At 49.0% G+C, this 20,995-nt stretch overlaps 1 protein-coding gene across 2 annotated transcripts in view; it reads left to right on the top strand.

The window, feature by feature from the left end:
• ZNF423 (zinc finger protein 423) overlaps positions 1-20,995 on the top strand; it is a 286,423-nt gene that overhangs the window by 146,224 nt on the left and 119,204 nt on the right. The gene's annotated exons all lie outside the window — the stretch shown is intronic.

Raw genomic sequence — 20,995 nt, 5'->3', positions numbered from 1 at the left:
TGGAAGCTCTGAGAGGGGAGACTAGTTTCTTCACCTGTTCATCTGGTCATGGTGAGTGGCCTGCAGAATGTGCTGTCTGCAGACTCTGTGAGCTGTGCTTAAGGAAGGACTGTCCCGGCTACTTCCCTTGCCACAGCTGCCCCTCATTGTTCTTACAACTGTCAACTGCCTGCACCTTGACCTGTGACTTGGGGAGGGGTGTGTGTGTGTGTGTGTGTGTGTGTGTGTGTGGTGTCTACCCAGAGATACCTAAGGGGTGGAACCTATACTCTGATCTCTTTTCTAAACAATTGCTGTCAAGATCAACACATTGTTGTCCATATAACAGGTCAACACATTGTTGCCCATATAACAGGTTACAGGAAGGGCCACAGCGGTGGGGGTGGGATGATGGCTCGATGGTGGATCTGGTAGGTGTCTCCCAGGAGGACTTAGCTCCCGCTCAGAGACTGTCCTTAAGACCTGGGGGCTTGAGTTTTCTTCCACTTCCACTTCTGAGCTGTCTCCAGATCTGAGAAGCGCAGGCTTCTCACCTCTCGAAGCCTCAGTTTCCCTTTTTGGGGTGTGGTGACAAATACTGAACCAACTCCAGAGTCTTACAGTAAAAACTGGAAAGGGTGGAGGTGTTCACAAAGTGTTGTCCACCTCTGGGCCAAGATCCTGCAAACGTCTCATTTTCTTAGTTGATTCCTCTTTACTCTTTATTTAATGAATTTATAGCAATTCTCCATATATTCAGTTTGTTTTCCAGTGTTTCAGCTAACCAAGGTCAACTACATTTCAGGAATGAGGTAATTTTTAAGTTTTAAATTGCGCACCATGTTTCCTGACCCATAGAATCTTCTGCTGTGTCTTGGGGTTCACCAGGTCACCCAACCTCAGAGATTCCAGGTTATCTCTGAGCACAAGGTTGTACAGTGGATTTCCTGGAGACCATGGGAAGGTTGTAGAGTTTGGGCATTGGTGAAAGAGTTAGTCTTTCTTCATGGCTGGGCCTGAAGCAGCAACTAGCTTGTCCTTGCCTGGCAACTTCTTTACCTTGTGCCTTCTTTCTGGTGGCCTTCATACACCCCAGCCCCCCTCCATGCCCTGACCCCCAGTTGCCCTAATGACTTAGCCCAGGTGTCAATTGAGTAGAGAGATAGCCCCAGGGAAATAAGAGTCCCTGCTACCAGCCTGGGCCTCAGGTGTGCACACAGTGGCCTCCCCTGCCTCCAGCTGTTAGGCAGTAGTGGAGTAGTTGAGAGAATTGTGTGTGCCTATACCTGCATATGGTGTGTTACTCTATGTTATGTAGTTGTGTGTGTTCGAGACTATGCATATGCAACTGCATGCATGTGACCACATGCGCAGAAGTGTGTTATCTGCATTGTATATGTCTGCAGGCATGTTTCAAGCTGGCATTTAGGTTCGGGACTTGAACTCGGGGCTCTGTAATGTATGTGGGAAGCCAGGTTATCTCCTCCGCTGGTTGAAATGCTTGGTGGAACGAAGTTACACATGTTTAGATGATTAGAACAAAAACCAAAGAAGAATTCAATTGGAAGAGACCCAGCAGGGAGACCGGGGTGGGGGAGCTCCATTCTCGCTCCCCAGTTCACTGCAGCCCTGTCTGCATTCTGATCACATATTTAAAAACCCCTTTGTTGCGCAATAAACTGCCATCGGTCCACACTCCTTGTTGCTGTGAAGTTTGCTGTGTTTGGGGCCCACTCGGGACAGCAGGCCATTAGGCACTGATTAAATGAGCTAATTTTAATTTGTTCAGTGGCTACAGATGCTGAGACCGTTCAGTGCCCTTTTCTCTCAGCTCTATTTATTCTCTCCCCTCCCCACTGCCAAAGAAAAAGACCTCAGGTTTTCCTTTTCTCTTCCTAGCCTCCTTTAAAAATAAACATAAGAAAAAAGATTTTAAACAAGAGTTAATGCTAGGAATGAGGGCTTGGATCGTGGCTTGGTGGAAATGGCCTCTGGGGGTGCCACTGTGTTGAGCTGGGGGCCAGGCATGGGCCACCCACTACGCTTGAGGAGGAGGAGCTGGATGAGGCCCCCTCTAGGCCTTCAAGGGCTTCAGTCTCCTCTTGGTGTTCCTGTGAATGCTTCCCCCTCCCTGCTTCTTCATCTGCTTAAATCTTACCCGGCAGGCTCAGAACAGAGGTTCCTTTTGCCAGAAGCCCCATAAAACCCTTGTTCTCTTATGCTCTCAAGTACTCTCCAATATGTGGGAACCCCACAACCCTTGGGGTTCACCCTCTTGTCTCTAACACTAAGGTACTTAGCAGCCATCAGCTGCAGGTCATGAACCTCCTTTCATGGATGTGTGGGCGAATGGATGAACAGGTGGCTGTCATTCATGTTTATAGAACCCCAACATATGCCCAGTTCAATGCGTCAGGACCTGGGGTCCCACTGATTACAAACTGTTGGCCATGGCCCTATGCAACATACAGTCTCCTTCCTCTAGTGGGAAGGGAAGCACTCTTTCCCTCTGATGTGTGGTGAGGATATGCCCAGATACTATACCATGATTGTGAGGGAGCTCACTCCTGGGCAGTGCTCCTTATTCTGGTCCTTTGGCCCAGCTCTGCTGGGAATCTGCCCGACAGCCTTGAAGAGGGAAGAAACGTGTGCCTTTAGTGTTTTTACTTTTTTCTTACTTAGTTTTTAAACAGCACTTTATGCCAAGCCATAATGTGCCAACCACAGAACGCACTCAGAGCGCAGAAACAAACGACCGAATGGTTCAGCGGTAGCTGTCCAGCCCTACGTTGGCAGCTAGGTCCCTGCCCTGCCTTAGCATTTTGAACACTACCTTCTGCTCTAGCTGGGCACCTTAGCTAGCAGCAGGTCTCCCTGGAGCTAAACAGCAACCAGCCAGTTTCAGGCCTGGTTTTCATTTGCTGAGTTCTGTTTTCCGCAGACAGTACCCCACCCACTCCACCCAGGGGCCTCCGAAAGGCTGTCCCGATTCTATGCTGGCCAACTGGGTGTGACTGAGAGACCCTTTGCTGTCTCTCCTTGGTCCTTACTTCAGATCCAAGCTCAGCTCTTCCTCCTCTGTGGATTCCTAAGTAAGACAGATCTCCCCTGGCACCCCTGGGGTCTGGGCCTCCATTGAGCCAACATCTGGCCATGTGGCCTGTGCTTGGCCTGTTCAGCTTTCTTCCTTCCATCTGCTGCCCCTCCTTTCCCAAGCCTCTTCCTCTCCCCACTAGCTGGATTCCCCGCCAAGCCCACAGCAGGAGCAGCACACCCTCAACCCAGCCTTCCTGGGCTGGCCAGGCAGGCCGGGTGGAGATGCATCCCGTGGCTGAGGTCACCCGTGGGCCAGTGGGAAGTGCCTGTCTCCCCCTTGCCTACCCTGCCTCTGGTGCTGGGAACACAGGGTCAGTTCTGGTTCTCTTGGCACCAGCCCTTTGCCTTTTGGGCACCCTGGTGAGTGAGCATGGGGAGAGGTGAGGGTGGGAAGGGTGGGAGTCACAGACTGACCCTGGGAAGAGGGAAGGACGAATCCATCATGCTGTAGCCTGCACAGGATGCCAAGTCCCACTGGAGGCTCCCAGCTTGTGGAGAGTGGAATGTCTGCGCTGTGTATCAAATCCAGAAGGATGAGAATCGGGTTTTGGAATGAGGGGGTAAAATGAGCAGACTAGCTGGAAGGAGAGGCGGGTAACCAGAGTGTCAGACCCGCTTTGGGCACTGAATTGTGGGAACAGGACAGCCGTCAGGGTGGATGCTACTTTCTGGGTCTAACACCACTCTCTTGTCTCTCCTTTGCCTTCCCCTTCCTGACCTATGCCATCTGCTTCCTTTGGCCATCCCTGGCTTGCATCTCTTTCGTCTGAGTGCCTTGGAATTTGGGTGCTGCTGAGTGTCTCTTGGTTGGCCCCTGGCCCCTTGTCCCTTCAGCCCCACTGCAAGTCTAGAAGCTGAGGGAGTGCTGCTGGCTTCTGGGCTTGACCTCCCTGCTCACAAGCATCATGTCGCGCTCCTCCCTGTCTTCTCTGCTCAGAGGGGTGACATGCTTACGGGATAAGAAGCCAGGTCTCTGGACAGGTTCCTGGGGTTTGGCTGGAGGTGAGTTGGGGTGGGAAGCGAGGGTTGCTCCTGGCCATCCACTTATTCTCCTCAAGAGGGGACTGGTGAGGTCCTTTCTGTTTATGTCGTAACCAGGCTACCGAGATGGCAAACTTAGGTTCTGCAATTACACAGCGTTTCAGCAGCAAATTGATAGGATAACGTGTTATTATTGGCTACTGGGTTAATAGCTATTTTGGCAGGAGTACCAATCCTGCGTGGTGTTGCTGGCATGGGTGTAAGGATGGCGCGGTGGGGTAGAGGAATGGTGGGTGCGTCTTGCACGGAACAGCAGACTCCGAGGACTCCAGGGTCCTGCCAGCGCCTGCTTGGAGGATACTCAGCCCTGATGAGCTGTTGCCAAAACTAAGACCAGAGAGGGCGAGAGAGCAGCAGCTGGTGGAACAGTGAGTTGGTTTCTGTAGGGATCTGGGCACAGCCTGGCTTGTGCTGTCTGAAGGCAAGACAATAATAGCCTTCATCCCGTCCCCTCTGGCTTGCATCCCCGATGCCTCTGTGCATTTTCAGCTGGGGTACCACTAAAGGCTCGCTAGCTCTGGAGTCCCTTGTCCTGTGAGCCCCGTGCAGCCTTTCTGTCTGTTCCATTTCCTTCCCTGTAGCACCTGGGTAGAGGAAGTGCCACACTGCTGTCTCAGAAAATGTCTCCACATTGGCTTGCTTGGGTTTTGGCGAGAGTATACGTTTAGTCCCCTGCCTGGAACGTTCCTCCTCAGATCCTGCCCTGACTGGGTCTGTGCCAGCTTAAAGCGTCTGCTCAGCTAACATGTCACCTTGTCACTGTGTGGAATGGGACCACCTGCACTCATTTCCTGCTTCTTCTGGGCTCAAGGCACCACCTGATGGTGCCTGGGCTCTATTCAGTGGGAAATCTGGGTCCTCTCTTGTTATGCTGAGAGTATGCTGAGGGCAAGGACTTGGTTGTGGTCACACCCTGTCCCCAGAGCCTTGAAGAGGCTGGTGGGGGAGGCACTGATTAATAGTTGTTGAAGGAAAGGACTAATGTAAATTGCTGTGTCACTTTAAAGATGGCTTCCAGGCAACAGGTGACTCATGGTATGTGTGTGTGTGTGTGTGTGTGTGTGCGCGCGCGCGCGCGCGCGCGTGCGTGTGTTTTAAGGATAATTGGCATCAGGGTATCTATTATTCCTCTCCGTAAATCGTTCCACAATTGTTCTTTTAGGGCTCATGATAATTTCTTCTTGAATGTTAAGAGGGTTCAGAGGAGAATGGATTCTCTATCACTGAAAGAGACCAAAGCTGTGGCAGAACAGGCTTAATTAGACAGAGAACTGCATGTCCTGCAGGGGTCCTTCTATGCTCAGGTTTTGTGTTGGGGCTCAGTGGCCAGACAGTGGGCTTGGCTTTCTCTTAACCATGATGTTCCTGGGGCTGGAGTTAAGAGGTGATAATGAAGGAGGAAGACCTCTGGGAGTGGGGGCAGGGTTTGCTGTGTATGGGGTGTGGGTGTGGGGGGTCTTCCAGGCAATCTCCACTCAGGGTGCCCCGATCTGGAAACACCAGCCTACCATAGGTGTGTCAAGAATTTCCTAGTGCCAGGCGCTGGGCCAGGCCATTTAACCTGTTTATTGCAGCCAGGGGGACAGGAGGCTTTCTCCGCCCATCTTCATCTTGGTGAATAGCTGAGTGGTTCTATAATGTATCCTAGTCCACACAGCTGGCCAGTAGTGGAGCTGAGATTTGAATCTAGGTTTTCTGGCTGTGTCTTGATGCCCAGATACAGTCCCCATAAGGAGTCTTCTACCTGGGATGGAGTGTGGCACAAGGTTGGCACTCTAAATAATTGGAGGGTGACTGGCAATTTGATGGGATGAATGGACACAGAGAGCCTCCAAGATGAATGAGAAGGTTCTGTCTAGTGGCTTTCCATCAGGCAGGGAGATGGAAGTCCTAGCTGGCTTCCTACCTAGGGGTAACCACTTGCACTGGACCAGCTCTCTTCCAGGAAGGTGCATGTGCCAGTTGGCTTTGCCATGCTCCTGTAGAGGGCTCACTTGTTTGGGGATACAAGTTAGTAAGTCAGGATTTGTCTGGGGGCCACATGGAACATCTCTGTGGCATGCACACATTCACCCTCATATACCTTGATCCTCCAATGGGTGAGATACAGAGAGACAGCTAATTCAGTGGCTTTACCAGAAAAACCTGTACTCCCCTTCTGAATCTCACTACCGTGGTGCCTGTCTCTTTAAGAGGAGGGACTCTCAGCATCTTATCTTATTAAGGGTGTTTTGCTCTAGTCTGGTCTGAGCAAACAGGAGCCCCCTCCCTGCCTGGTGTCTCCTTTGTTTTAATGATATTTCTCTAGGGAGTGAGGCTTTGGCCAGCAGTGGAGTTGTTCCTTCTCCACTGTCCCCACCGCTCCCTTACTATCCCCACTCACCCCTGCCCTTTTTAAATAAAAGAAGGCAAATGCAGGTCACACAGCAGACTGCTCTAATTGCATTCTGCCGTAAATGTGGGAGCTCCACACTTGGCAGACCCCTTGGGCCCAGGGAGTCTGAGTCGTCAAGGTCAAAACTCCTCAGCCTCTGTCTTTCAGGGTCCATCTTGTCTAGCTAGCTCCTTGCTTCTTCTCTGTGGAAAATCTTATTTATCCACCATTTGTTCATTCATTCTTCTCATTCTTGCATACAGGTATTCATTCATACCATTAATATAAAATGTCCTTTTTGGATCAAGGCACAGGCTCTAATGCCTTATCCATCCATCCATCCATCCATCCATCCATCCATCCATCCATCCATCCCCCAGAGTGTTTTGCCTGTGCGGCCCCAGGACTCAGGAAGCTCTTGCTTCTCTAGGCTGTCTGAAGGTAGCTCCAAAGCACAGTACCTGTGAGACTCCTCGTAGCCCATGGAGAGATGCGGTCTAGGAGAAGCGCTGTGGTTGCTGTGCTGTTGAGGTTCATGCAGCTCTAACCTGCACCACTGCTGACAGGTGGCTCCACACAAAGGTGTGGTGGTGCTGCACTCAGCAGATGCCGAGGGGCTGCTCTGCAGCAGGCACCGAGGTTACCTGGTAGTGTCTGGGGGGTGAGTGACAGCCCTGCAGATCCAGTGACATCAGAATTTCATGCGGGCACCGATTCCCCCACACCTTGCTGGCCTCTGTGCTGGGGAAGGTTGTTCTGCCCCAAGCTCTGGAGCCTCATGTTTCCAGTACATACAGCCTACTTTCGGCCTCAGTTTTCTCATCTGTAAAATGTGTCTAGTGAAAGAAGGACATGGTCTCTGTATTTGAAGTAGCAAAACATGGAACACACAGTGCATTCTCCTTGGGGCAGACATGGGTAGGGCGGGGCAGCTTTCAAGCCTTCCAGCCCAGAAAACTTACAGCTCAGCAGTAAAGCCCGTGGTGGCAGATTTTCTGGAGGCTGCAACGTGAAAATACAGAGGAAATGGAACATTCCTCTGCTGAGCACAAAGGCTGACAGAGCCTGCGGAGTAGCTGGGGGCTGGCACCAGCACACCCCAAAACCCCAGGCTCCCCCATCTCTCTTTTAACCTGCCCCTTCCACGCTGAACTTAGCCCACCTCCTCTCTCTCTGGCTTCTGACAGGAGTGATTTGCTGAGATTCTGGTGGTAATCCAGGCAAGCCACTGGCTGTGTGACATGTGTGTGGCTTGGGAAGGGGAAGGGAACAGTTCTACAGGTGGGGGCAGAAGGTCTTACAGGGTTCCCCTAGGCCATTTGTAATAATGTGTACCCCCAAATTTGGGCAACTTGCACAGTTTTTGTGTTTTGTCCTCCCTCTCTCCCTTCCTTTCTTTCCTTTTCTTTTCACTACAATGCATTTATTTTAATTGGCATTATGAAAACGACACATCAGTTTTATCCATGTTGTGATTTAGGACTGGCCTTGTATTGTCACACTGTGGCAATTTAAAGGACTCAGCTGGTCTGTAGGACACAGGTCTCATAGATGATGGCCCCTTAGTGTGACCCTGACATGCAAACCTAAGCTGGAGCAGACACCACAAGAAGTGACGGCTCTCCACACCCCCAACACCCACACACCAACACAGTCCCCCACAATGCACACCAGGCCACCTCAGGCACACACTTTGGATAGGCTCTCTGAGCCTGGAGCCCAAGGCAAGGGTGTGCCTCAGAGGCAAGGGGAGAGGCAAGCCTGTTTGGGGCACAGTTGGGATTCGCTGATCCAGGGTTTCCCTATACCTGTGGCGCTCAGAAAATGCTGGAATGAACTGGGTGAGAGGCACAGGCAGGAGTCCAATGTGCTGTATTCTGAGGATGGCCTGACCTGGAGAGGACAGTGTGGTGGTGACAATTGCCATTCCTGCCTTCCTTTTGGAGTGTAGTGTTGCAGGGACCGGAGCTTGTGTAATCCCTTCACTACGCCCTGCTTGTGACCTCTCTCTGGCACCTTCTGTGAGCTCAGAGATCTGCAGTGGAGGGCTGCTAGGAAGGAGTTCTGTGGGGCTGGAGGCAGGAAGCATAGTTCTTCCATCTCTTCTATATAGGTGCATTCTATACATCGGTGCAGACTGGGAGTCACAGCCTCTGATTTACAGAGGTTTGTAGTCTTAGCAATTGAGAGGTAGAGGCAGGGGGATCAGACGTTCAAGGCCTAGCTGAGCATAGTGGCACGACTTCAATCCTAGCACTCAGGAGTCTGAGGCAAGTGGCTTTCTCTGACTTCAAGACCAGCTTTGTCCATGTCAGTCAGGGTTATATAGTGAGGTTCTATGTGGAAAACAAAACAAAACAAAACAAAACCCCAAACCAACCAAAATAAATAGAATGTCATTGCTTCTAGTCTTCAGGTAGGCAGGTGAATGAAGGCTGTGTCTTTGAGAGTTGGAGGCTTGCCTTGGGTAATAATGGAGGGACCTAGGGTCACCTTGCATCCCAGTGTGACATTTGTGGCTTTAGGTTTATAACCTCTGCTGGAAAGGCCAGGTGGACTTGGGACGAATGTTCACTTGCTGCTCTAGAACTGTCTGGCTGCCACAATCCTTCTGATAGGACACGTCTTCCTGCAGTCCAAGGTGTTTCTTTTGGGTCATTCAGACTACATATAGGGGACAAGGTGGTTCACTCTAAGAAGGGAGGAAATGCAGGCTCCATGGGGGAAGCCCACTGAGAGAGTGTGCGGGTGCTTCTGCTGTGCCCAGTGATTTGCACACTTGGTCTTTTGGCCAACAAGAGCCTTGTACTGAGCCCAGAGCCCTGTAGTCAGAGCTTTTGGAAGTGGGGTCTGCTCCCAGGCTGGTGATTCCTTCCCGCCATTTGTTGGTCAGAACTGGAGGCATTTGGAGCCCACTCCTGGCTGGTTTCTTCTGATGTCATGATGGCTCCCCGGTACTGTGAACTGTACTTTTAGGCTTCAAAGCTTGATATTCAAGATGTCAACCCCTTTGCATCCTCTGAACTTCCTCCTGTGGCAGATCAACGGGCAGCTTTGGAGCAGTGTGCTTACCAGCTTTCCTCCCCCGAGGCCACCAGTCTCTTCATTCTCCCTGGGTATATTCTCACCTCTCCGGGGAGTTTTGCAGCCTTTGTACCCTGGTATCAGTGCTGTGACTCAAGTGGTACTTCCCTTCAGGGCCACCCACTTTTCACACTAAGACAGATTCACTGATTTCATTCTGTAAGCAGAAGCCAGCACCGGTGGCTCTAAACTGATGGGGAACTTGAAAGTAAATGAAAAACATTCCTGCACAGTAGTACCCTCCTGTCTTTAAATCTCAGGAGGTTGAGGCAGGTGGATTTCTAAATTTGAGGCTAGCCTGGTCTACATAGTGAGTTCTAAGACAGCCAGAGCTACACAGTGAGACCCTGCCTTGAAACTAACAAAGTACATAACAGACAAATTCAAAGAGATCCTATGATTCTATAGCTGTATAGAGAAAGCGCGGGCTGAGTCCAGTCTTCTTCCATCAGAGGAAGTCAAATGGAGTAATATTGTTTTTGGCCTTTCCCCAAGATGGCAAAGGGAGCTGAAGAGCCATCACTTAAGCTGTACCAGTGTCACTAAGAGCATCTTGACACCCTCTCCTGTCATCACAGGCCAGGTAACCCCCATGTTTTGGAGAAAGCCTATGACGAATCTACCAGGTCTTCATATTTCAATTTAAGAACTTCCTGCCTCTCAAAATGCCTTTCTGTGCTTGCCTGATCCTGTCTGTGGTTGGCACTGTCTGGTAACATGGATTTCCCTAGGGGAAGCTCTGTCCAGCTTTCCAGTTGAAACGCACCAGGGTCTGGGTTCTGGTGAGCCCGGGGACATTGGACCGCTCTATCCTCTGAAGATTCAAGTGAATGTGAAGATTCACACAGGGGACCTTTGGGATGCTGGGGTGGTTGTAGAGCTGGACTCTGAGCAGCAGGTTGGGTACACAGCCAGTAGGGGGCATCCTTGGTGGACACAGAAGCTGCAGCAGAACTGGGACAGTCTCAGCTAAGGTGCATACAGTGGCGGTCATTGTCATCAAGTGCCGTGGAATCAGGTCATGGCCCTTTCTGAGTACTACATTTCTAAACTCTAAACTAGGTCCATAGAGAAAGTGGTCATTGCCCAGGATGGCAGTAAAGATTCACACTGTGAAGCTTACTCAGGAAGACCATGGTAGTATGCCGGTCAGAGAGGGGTCAGTGTAACCGTGCTCCAAACTCTAAAGTGTGCAAGGGACACAGGGGTACTTCAAGCATCCTTATACAGACAGTCAGCTTATTGAAGCTAATGGGAGATGCCGATCGATGGCAGATGCCATTGAGGAGGGCTTCCTGGAGGCAGTGTCTTGAAGAACAGCTTGTGTTAGCCAAGACAGAGCAGGGTGGTAAGTCAGGGAGCAGCAGAGGCCTCCAGAAGCTTAGCCACTCTGTTCTCTAAGGAGGAGAAAGAACATCTGCTCCCTACATCACCTCAGGGGGCACAGCTGAGGTGAAAAAAAAAAAAAGTTTGTCCCAGGAGCTGATGCAGGGCATACCCACAAGCCTCCCACAGCTTCCCTGGGCTTCCGGACAGCCATTCTTCCTTCTGTTGCTCAGACTCGTGCATGGGAGAACGCTATGCAAACATGCCTAATCTCAACCATAGGCTTGTTTCCTCGTGGAAAGCTTCACCTATACATAACCGTTTTAAATTGTTTTGGGTACCAATTAGACTTTTAATTTTTCTCTTCCCTCCAGCGGCTGGAGAAAGTATGTGGCTGATGTTTAATCAGAATTGAAATTTCATTCCTTTCTCTCTTCTTTCCTTCCTTCCTTCTTCTCTTCCTTCCCTCTTTCTTTTCATCCCTCCTTCCCTCCTTTCTCTTTCTTCCCTCCCTTCCTCCCTCCCTCCCTCCCTCTTTCTTTCTTTCTCTCTCTCTTTCTGTAATTCCAGAAAAGTAAGGGAGTAAGACCATTTTGGAGGTTCCTTCTGGGGGAGAGAGACACCAGATGTCTCTGAATTTAAGATTATTGGGATTGGGGTACGGGAGCTGTCTCCAGAGTGCCAATCTAAGTCCCCTCCTGCCTGACTGCTTTGCTAAGAGCTTCTGTGTCTGGAGAACCCAATGCCGCGTTAAATATATGGATTATCCAAAATTTTTCTGCAGCAATAGGGTGAGTTATTATTGATTCACAGAGCACGACAAAACATCGCTGCATGAATTAGCAAACAGCTGTTTCTAATTTGAGTTTAGAACGGTACACAGAGGAACTTGTTTCTCTGTTCACTCCTTTCATTTATAATGAATTTTAATCACCGCTACAGGTGAGAAAAATGTAGAAACAAGCTTGTATCTTGTGGAAGAAACAAAGGAGAGACAGATGCTAACAGATTTCCAGTCTGTGATAAAAGGGATGTTTTGGTACACTTTACATGTAATTAGAGCGCAGCTGTCTACAGTCCCAGGTCCATGAACGTGGCCGAATGTGGGCTCTGCCGATCTCCGAAGGGAGTGAAGAAAAACAGTGATTCAAGCTGAAAGCACGCTGTTTTTTTTCTAGTCAGCGGGGCTCCCTGTGCACGGCTTCTTGAAGCTCACAGAGATGGCTTAACAGGGTGCTGGCTCCTTGTGCAAGCAAGCAGATCACTGCTGGTTTGCAAGGATCCTTGGACTCAGTGTCCAGTCTCGGGGGAGCCACCTCCCTTGCTGGCAGGACGGATTGAGATTCTCCTCTTTAACAAGTTTGATCCAGGCCAGCTCTAGAGTGAGATGACAAGTATTGTTGGTTTTTTTTTTTTTCCCCTTGTCTATTTAATTTTTGCAGTCCAATGAAAACCAGATTGTGTTTACAGTGTCAGTGCTCAGTAAAGTTGTCTACGGATTGGCGCAGCCAGCAGGTTGTGTGTTTTGCCATGTTGGAGGTTTCTGGGAAGGATACTGCTGTCTCCTGCCTTACTCTGTGAGTCTGGGGGTCTTGGGAATAGCAGCTCCTGGGTTGCCATACAGAGTGGATGGAGTACAAGCCGTGGCAGGGCTACCAGGACCTTGACTCTGACATCAGTCATGAGTGTGTTGGGCTGGGTGGTCTCAAAAGTTCCTTTCAGATGGTGTCCTGGGGTTGCAAAGTCAGGGCTACATCTCACCCCCATACAGGCCATCCTTTTGCCTTGAAAACCAGCATCTGCAGGTCCTTGTGGGCCTCTGCTCAGTTCCTGTTTGCTAGGTAACCACCATGACTCATGGAGATAATCTCCCTCATTGTCTCTCAGCCACCAAATACTTCCCTACTACAAGGCCATCCTGAGGAGAATTGGGAGCCATCAACAAGGGTTCTTGCACCCCTTACAGAGCACCGATTAAGGTAAACATTTCACAAAGACTCAATTTATCAGTAGAATAACTGTAGTCAAGGCTGTTAATGCCCCCACTGTGCAGGGGAGAAAACTAACTTTTAACTGGAGAACTATGTCAGGGTAACAAACTTGAATAAGGTCACATGGATGGGATGTGTTGGTCCAGCGTGGGGTCAGCACAATTGCTGGTGGTCATCTGTTGGAATCTTTCTGGGTCCAGGCCACAGGAACCAAAGTGGGGAACTTTCTAGAATGGACATACCAGGAAGCAAGCATCCTTGCTCAGAAGGGGAACCATGTCTCTTCTGTATCATGGGTGTGCCTCTAGGGTTTTCCAGCCTCTTCCAGGGATAGCCAAGAGTGAAGGTGGACTTTTGGAAATCATTCAGAAGTGCATCGATCTTCCCCAAATGCCCACTAACTGCATGGTCCGCAGAATGCATGGTGGAAAGGGGTATAGTGACCTGTGGCCTTACTGCTCAGGGCGCCATTTCTGCTGCTTCAGATGGCCAAAAGCCACATCGGCTTCACATGGCTCTCTTTATTTCTTCACCCATGACCTCCCATTAGTATGAAAGGGGACGGTTGCTTGATGGGAAACTGGCTTTTCTCCTGGGATGCTGAGAGGCTTGGCAGCCATTGAGCTCATTATAGGGTGCCTGCAGAAAGAAGCAAATGCACCACCAACAGATGCTGTTGCTTTAGACAGGGTTGCTGTCATTCCAGTGGCTGGTTTCTGATTGGCAATAGCTAATCTACCTGGGGCCTCCTTTTCTTTCTTTTATTTTACATATTTGATTGTTTTGTCTATATGTATGTATGTATGTATGTATGTATGACACATGTGTGTAAGGTGTCCAAGGAGGCCAGAAGAGGGTGTAGTATCCCCTGGAACTGGAGTTACAGATGGTTGTGAGCCACCATGTGGATGCTGGAAACCAAACCCAGGTCCTCTGCAGGAGCAGCGCATGCTCTAACCACTGAGCCATCTCTCTGCCCTCCTCCATCATTTTCTTTTGCCTTTGAAACACAAACGCACGAGCCACCCTGTAAGGCAGTGGTTTTGTTATCTCACCCTACCAGAGTGTCAGAGAGGTGCAGTAGCTTGCCCAGGGTCACACAGCTGATGAGCCATGGCACTTCTCAGTCCAGGGCAAGCCTGTGTTAGTCCAGAGCTCAGCTGTCTCCCTCCAGTTGTTTCTTTTCTTTTCTTTTCTTTTCTTTTCTTTTCTTTTCTTTTCTTTCCTTTTCTTTTCTTTTCTTTTCTTTCTTCCTTCCTTCCTTTCTTTTTCTTTCTTTCTTTCTTTCTTTCTTTCTTTCTTTCTTTCTTTCTTTCTTTCTTTCTTTCTTTCTTTCTTTCTTTCTCTTTCTTCCTTCCTTTTGAGACAGGTCTCAGTGTGTAGTCTTAGCTATCCCAAACTTCCAGTATAGACCAGACTGACCTTTAATTCACAGAGATCCAGCCGCCTCTGTCTCCTGAGTGCCGGGATTAAATGTGTTTTGTTTCTTTAAGCCTAGCTCTTTGGAAGGCTTGTTAAGGTCTTTTATGACAGCTATTTGTTGTTTCATGATATTCTAACAACCCCAGAGATGGCAGGGAAAGGGGGTGCCTGGTAGTGGCCGTCATTCTGATGAGGGATTGAAAGATCCCAGATCTACACAGGTGTACCTGTGTGGTGAGGCAGAGGTGAGCTCCCATCCTCTGATGATGAGAGTGCTCTGCCCAGCTTTCAAAGACGGCTGACCTCTGCATGCCCATTTCCACCCTAAGAGACTCTCACCCTAAGGCTCGAGAATGGTCCCCGCCTTTCTTGCTGCAGCCTCATTGGGGACAGTGATGACATCATATCCAGAAAGACTCTGAACTCCCAGGGGAAGGGATGAGAAAGTTGTAGTTGCAGCTAACCTTGCTGAAAACATAATTCTAAATCACAGTTTCAGGGGGGCGGGCAAGTTGACCACGGTAGCTTTGAGTGTTGCTCAGATGACCTCATAAGCTGCTTGCATCCCTTTCCTGGTAAGAGCATTCTGTGAGCAGGCTTCTCTCCTTTCTATATACCACAACCTATGGAATTAGGAAAATGAAACCATACTGCCTGACACGGAAGGGATCTTTTCTTTTCTTTCTTCTTTTTATTTCTGTACTTGTCTTTTCTTCTCTTCCTTTCAGAATATTTTTAAAAATCAGCCAAAAGTTGTCTTAGAACATCAACAGATAATAGTGAATAAGTAGCAGTTGAGTAGACACCAGTGTAGAAACCCAAGGATGCTAGGTACTTTCTGCACCCAAGAAACCTGGAACATAGAGCAGGCTCAACAAAATGTCCTGAATGGGAAATACACTCGAACTGGGAGGAGACACAGAACAGAGGAATGTACTGCTGTTCTCTCTCCTGTGATCAGAGTCGACTTGAACAACTGAGCATACGGCAAGAGCTGTCGAGGATTTGTAAGATGTGTTTATCTGGGTCTGTCCTTTAAGAGAGCGAAGAAAACAGTGAGAGAGGGAATCCTTGTGTATGAGTATAAGGTGCCAGGTCTGAGCCTGGTCCAGTAGTGAGTGACGTCATCTATGATAGCACATGGCTCCACCCTCTGATTCATCCTTTCCATCTCCAAAAGGTAACACATGCTTTCAGCAGTGCACTTCTGCTCTCTTGGTAGGACCTTGGGCATGTGATGGACGCCTTTTATCTTGCACTCCCTCTCTCCCTGTTGGGCTGACCTGGCAGTGTTTCTGCTGGTATAAAAATTTCAAGACCCTTGTGGCTATCCTGTGTATTTCATGGGGAATTGCTCTTTTAGACAAGAGGCTCTTTCAGAAGCAGTTTCTAGAGAACTCTGTCTCTGCCTTCGGGTTCTGTTGCAATGGCTTGAGGACCGTGCTCCTAAATCTCCAGACGCTGTTTTGTGCGGCGGAGATCTATCTGAGAGTCACACCCTTTGTCTTTAAAAAAAGTGTTGTGTGTGAATCAACACTGACCTCTCGATTGTCCTGAGATGCTAGTGGAATGAACAGCCACACCCTGGCCATTCCTCTGGAGTATTAATTTCCTAAAATAAAGGTCATATAGTCCTTAGCAACGAGAAAATTTCCCAAGGATGCTTCCTGGTTCCATTTGAAGAGTTCTGCTTTCGGTCTCTTTTTTCTTTCTTACTGTAAGCTGCAAGAAGAAAGCAGGAAACACCTTCAACATTCTGCTCGAAAATCTAGATAAATCCCCATGTTTTCCCATTGTAGGCTTCTTCCTCCCAGACAGAGGTGGATACTCTTCTGTCTCTCTGTAGTTAGCATCCTTCTCCTTCAGTTTCTGGTATCCCTGGCTTATACCGGGTTAGGTTTTTTGGTCAAAGGTGATTTTAGTTTTCAGGAAAATATTACTTTCTTCTTCCCAAGTCTGAACTAGGGGCCATCAGTACCAGTATTTCAGTTAACCTGCATAAGACTATCGGCCCATTTTTAAGCTCATGGCTACTGTCCAGCTCCTGAATGACTTTCCTACCTCCATGTGTTTGTTCTGGGGCCACCCCACTGCTGCCACCCAGAGATGTACTGTTTCTTATTGCCACTGCAACAAATCCTCATGTACACTGTAATTTAAAACAATACAAAGTCACCTATGTACATGACCTGTGGTCAATACAGAGACCACTCTGGTGGTCAGGAGTCTGATAGGCAGGAAGGGCAAAGGCTGAGGTGACAGCAGAGAGCTGTTTCCATTCATAGGGTCGCCACCTTCACCACTCATGTGTCTTCAACCCCAGCAGCAGTGGATCAGCTGTCCTTGTACAGCACCTGGCTGCATGTCTGCATCTCCCAGCGACTCCAGGGGCCTCTCCGAGATAACCTCGGTTCATCTCTGAATGTTAAGGTCAGCTAGTCAGTACCCCAGGTTACATGTGCCATACATTCTAGGGGTTAAGATAGCAACTTGGGGGGGGGGGCTTTGCTTTTGCCTAACACCAGGTCTGAGATTAATTCTGTTTAGGTTCTGTAGGCAGCTTGCTTTGCTGCCTTCATGGGTGTTTGGCAGCAGCCCCTACTCCAGTGTACTTCGCTACCACCACCACCATTGCCCAGATTTGGCTGTACCTTGGATGGTTCAACTCTGCCTGAGATGTCATAGCCGCTTCCTTCAGATTTAACATAACTGTGGCCACCATGAAGTGGGGCAAAAGTGACACACAGGAGACCTTGAATTGAGTCATGGTGAACAAATAAAACAAGATAGAAGATATTAGGTCCATGGGAACGGAGCTGCTAACATTTCTTCTTCAAGTGAGATATCACAAGGCCCTTCCTGGGCACTCCAATCTCTATGCCTTCCCCATGCTAACTGTACATAACCTCAGAAACAATCAATAGATGATATCTTTCTTTGGTCTTGACAAATGTTTTTTGAGTTTACCCAAGAAAGCCACAAAAACACCTAGGGCTGGGAGCTTCAGGCTTTTGGGAGATTTGTATTGCTGGTACTGGAAGCAGTTCCAGGAAAGGGCCCCAGCTGGTCCAGTCCAGGGCTGTTGTTGGTTCAGGAAGGCACGGTGACTTCTTTAAAGCCAGTCAGCATCAGCTACTCCCACTTCTGAGAACCAGGGCCAGGGACTCCCAGATCTCCTGGAAGGAAGGCAGGAACACACCCAGACACCCCACACTGTGCCGCCTCCTTTTGTGCCTGGAAAGCCACTTATTTCAGTCCTGATGCCTCTGAGGAAGGCAGTTTGTGTGTGCCTTACAGCTCGGGAGTGGAGGTTTTGCTTGCTTTGGGGAGTGCAGACAGCCGCACATCCAAGTAGCTTTGTGTGCGCCTAGGGCAGGCTGCCCATCAGCTGAGGTTGGAGATGACCTGGTTGGGACCTCAGTGCCACTGCACAGGATTTTTCTTGTCCCTTTGGCTTTGTACTGACCGCAGGGTTTGGGGGACTCTGCCTTACAGCTCTGTGAAGAGGGATAGTGCGTATCTTAGAGGAGAGACCTGTGAGACTTTTTTCCCCCAATTGTTCATTGTCCTGAGACCGTTCCATTCCCACGCTCCTTTGCCCATCGCCAATTGATTTTATTTTATTTTTTTAATCACATGGATAAAACTTCTCAGTCTTGCATTGTCCTGGAGACCCAGAATTTCCCGAATTTCAGCTATGCTCCTCTTGCTTCTGAAACATGGATTCCTCCCTGAAGTTCTGTGTTCGGGGCTCTCTTTATCTCGGTGATGGTGGGTCACTTTCTTCTTTTCCGGTAGGATAGTTACTTTTGGCTTACTCTTGTGGGCCCTCGCCCTGGCCACCCTCCCTCCTGGGTCCTAGCAACCTCTGTAGCAGCTCCCTGATGTTTTCTGATGGGAGGAGTTATGAACCTTGCCCCCTGCCTTCCCCGGTGGCTGCTCCATGCTACCAGCAAGTGTCAGGTACATTTGTTGCAGCCTTGGCCTGTTGCACTTGCTCTGGTCACATCCCACCTGGGATTCACTTGCTTATATTGCAGATATATTCAAAAGCCCAGTTAATCTTCTTTTGTGGGGGGGAACTTGATTGAATTTTCATCAAAATTCCCTTATTTTTTATGGTGCGTGTGTGTGTGTTTCTTCCAACAGACAGCAGAAGTCTCCTAGAAACCATTCCCTTCTAGGCTTCATTGCTGGATTAGTCATTTTAAAATGAATTTAATCTCCATTTTCAAAGTAATTTTTCTCCTCATTTTGTTATAGTTCTTTGACCGTGCTTATTCTAAAAGAGGGAACAGCTGAAGGGCTGGCATTTGTCACAATATCTCCCATCTTGGCATTGTGGATGAAGCCACCAATTGAATAGGATTAAGTTGGTTTGTTTTCTGGCTCTACTGCCTGGCAGCTGGGTTGCACTGGGCAAGTCAAGTTTTTCTGTGCGTCCTTCAGTAAATAGAAATGAAGTACTAACTAATACGTGTAGCTCATTTGAACTGTTGAGGACTAAATTAAGGCATGGGAAGCCCTAGAAGAATGCTCGCTTGGAACACAGAAAAGCCTCATTTGTAGATGTTTGTATAGCTGGGCAATTGTACCTTTCCTTGAACTGAACCTTTTTGTTGCCGAACCCTGGAATGTTCTCATGGAGAGGGACCTTGAGGTCCCCTTCACTCTGTTTCCACACTCCTCCCTTCCCTTTCTGCACTCCAGCCAGAAGATGTGTGGTTGTGCTTGTTCATGGGTGGTCACACTTGTGTGTGGAAAGTGCTAGCCATGTTTGAGGGGTGTTTCTTAACTGTGAGGAGCTGGGGTCTCCCCTTTCTCTGCCGATGCCCCTGTGTATCCAGTGGGGCCTTGGTCACTGCTCGTCTCTCTAGTTTTCTCCTGGTACTCTTGGCTGGATGCCCCCAGTGCAAAATGTACTTGGAGCAGGTGGGAGGAGAGCCTCTGGGCCAAGTGATTTGGAATAACAGGCTGTAAGCAGGGCGGCCAGTTTGGGACTTCATATGTCAACATGCCCCTTTTCCTTGATTGAGCCTTTTCACTTTAAGGAGCCTTATTTTCATTTAAATTCAGATGATTACAGTCTCAGCAGTTGCTTGGTTTGTTGATGGAGAATAATATACTTCCCTTTAGTTTTGAAACTTGTTTGCCGAAAATAAAGCCAAGCAGCCAACCCCGCAATGAACTTTCGGTACCTTGGCACAACTGGGCAGGTCGTGATTCCCTTTGTGGAGGTGGTGAATGGCTTATGTTAAACCAGGGTGGGACACTGCAAGATTAGGAGATTTGGGGACCAGCCTCGTGAAGCATCTGACTTTTCGTGGTGAACGGGTTGCTCACGCTTTGGAGCCTCAGCATCTCCATCTCAAACACGGGATGCTCCCGGAGACCGCCAGACATGGACGTTGTGAAGACTGGAGGAGTCATTGAAATAACAGACATGTATAATGCTGGCGTGTGGGACATGAATGACGAATGCAGCTGCTAAAATTAGTGCTAGTGCAACTAATTAGAATTAATTATTGTCATTGGCAAAATACTGCTTTTGTTTACCAGCTCTATGGAAGTGTAATTTGCACGCTGTAACACTCACTTACTTCAGGATACAGTTCAGCCCTCAGAACCTTGTGGTCCTTTGTGGTTATGGCTAAGTCCGTGTTCATTTTCTCAGCAGACTTCGCTTGACCAATGTGTATCCACCTCCACCCCAGGCGGTCCCGAGTGGATCCTGTCTGTGGATACACACCAGCAGAACTATAGTGGGTTTCATATGAATTTCTTCAACTGTCTCTCACGGTGGTTCTTCTTAGTGAGTCTCAGAAGCTGGGAAAACCCATGGTATGGTTGAATTGGGGGAGCTTGGAAGGCTCCGATCATCAGTTGGCATGAAGGTTTAAGAACCAAGGACTTGGACTGGAGAGATGGCCCAGCAGTTAAGAGCACCGAATGCTCTTCCCGAGGTCCTGAGTTCAAATCCCAGCAACCACATGGTGGCTTACGACCATCTGTAATGGGATCTGATGCCCTCTTCTGGTGTGTCTGAAGACAGCTAAAGTGTACTTATATAATAAATAAACAAACAAACAAATAAATGAGAACCAAGGACTTTAGTAAAACAGGCTAGTTCAGGCTTGTCCCAGGGGCATAGTGCTTTCCTGGTTTTACCTTCCTGGTGGTTCATTTTCTCCACCCATTGGCCATTTAGGGGGCTTTTCTCAGCATTGGTGGCCTCTCCCTGAAATATATACCCTGAATGATTCCTGCCTACCTCTTGAGGGAGGAGTAAAGAGAGAGCATGTCGTATGCTGTGGTGGCTGTGAGCGTGTGGCCTCTCCTTACCTGTGACAATGTTGGTTCAGTTGCCTGCCACTAAAGGAAGCCAGGCTATGAAAGTGAAGGGTCCTGGTGTTAGCCCAGTCACTGGCGGCTCACATTTTGTCAGGATTCCGTTTCTTGGATTCACCTCAGTTTCTCCATATGTAGAGTGAATTGCCCAGGCTCTCACCTCCCCAGAGACGATGAGGAAGCACTTCGTAGGGGCCTGGCACACGGGAGTTTGAGCATTTCTGAATGTGGTACTTTGAGTATTTCTGAGCTATGATATCAAAATAACCTAAAGCTAGTTGAGCCAGACCAGTGGGCAGAGGCCAGGCAAGTCTCTCTTCCCCTGGGTCCCTTT

This window comes from Micromys minutus (genome assembly GCF_963924665.1).
Source record: "Micromys minutus genome assembly, chromosome: 24".
Classification (NCBI taxonomy): Eukaryota; Metazoa; Chordata; class Mammalia; order Rodentia; family Muridae; genus Micromys; species Micromys minutus.
This window is presented reverse-complemented; position numbering and strand designations above follow the sequence as displayed.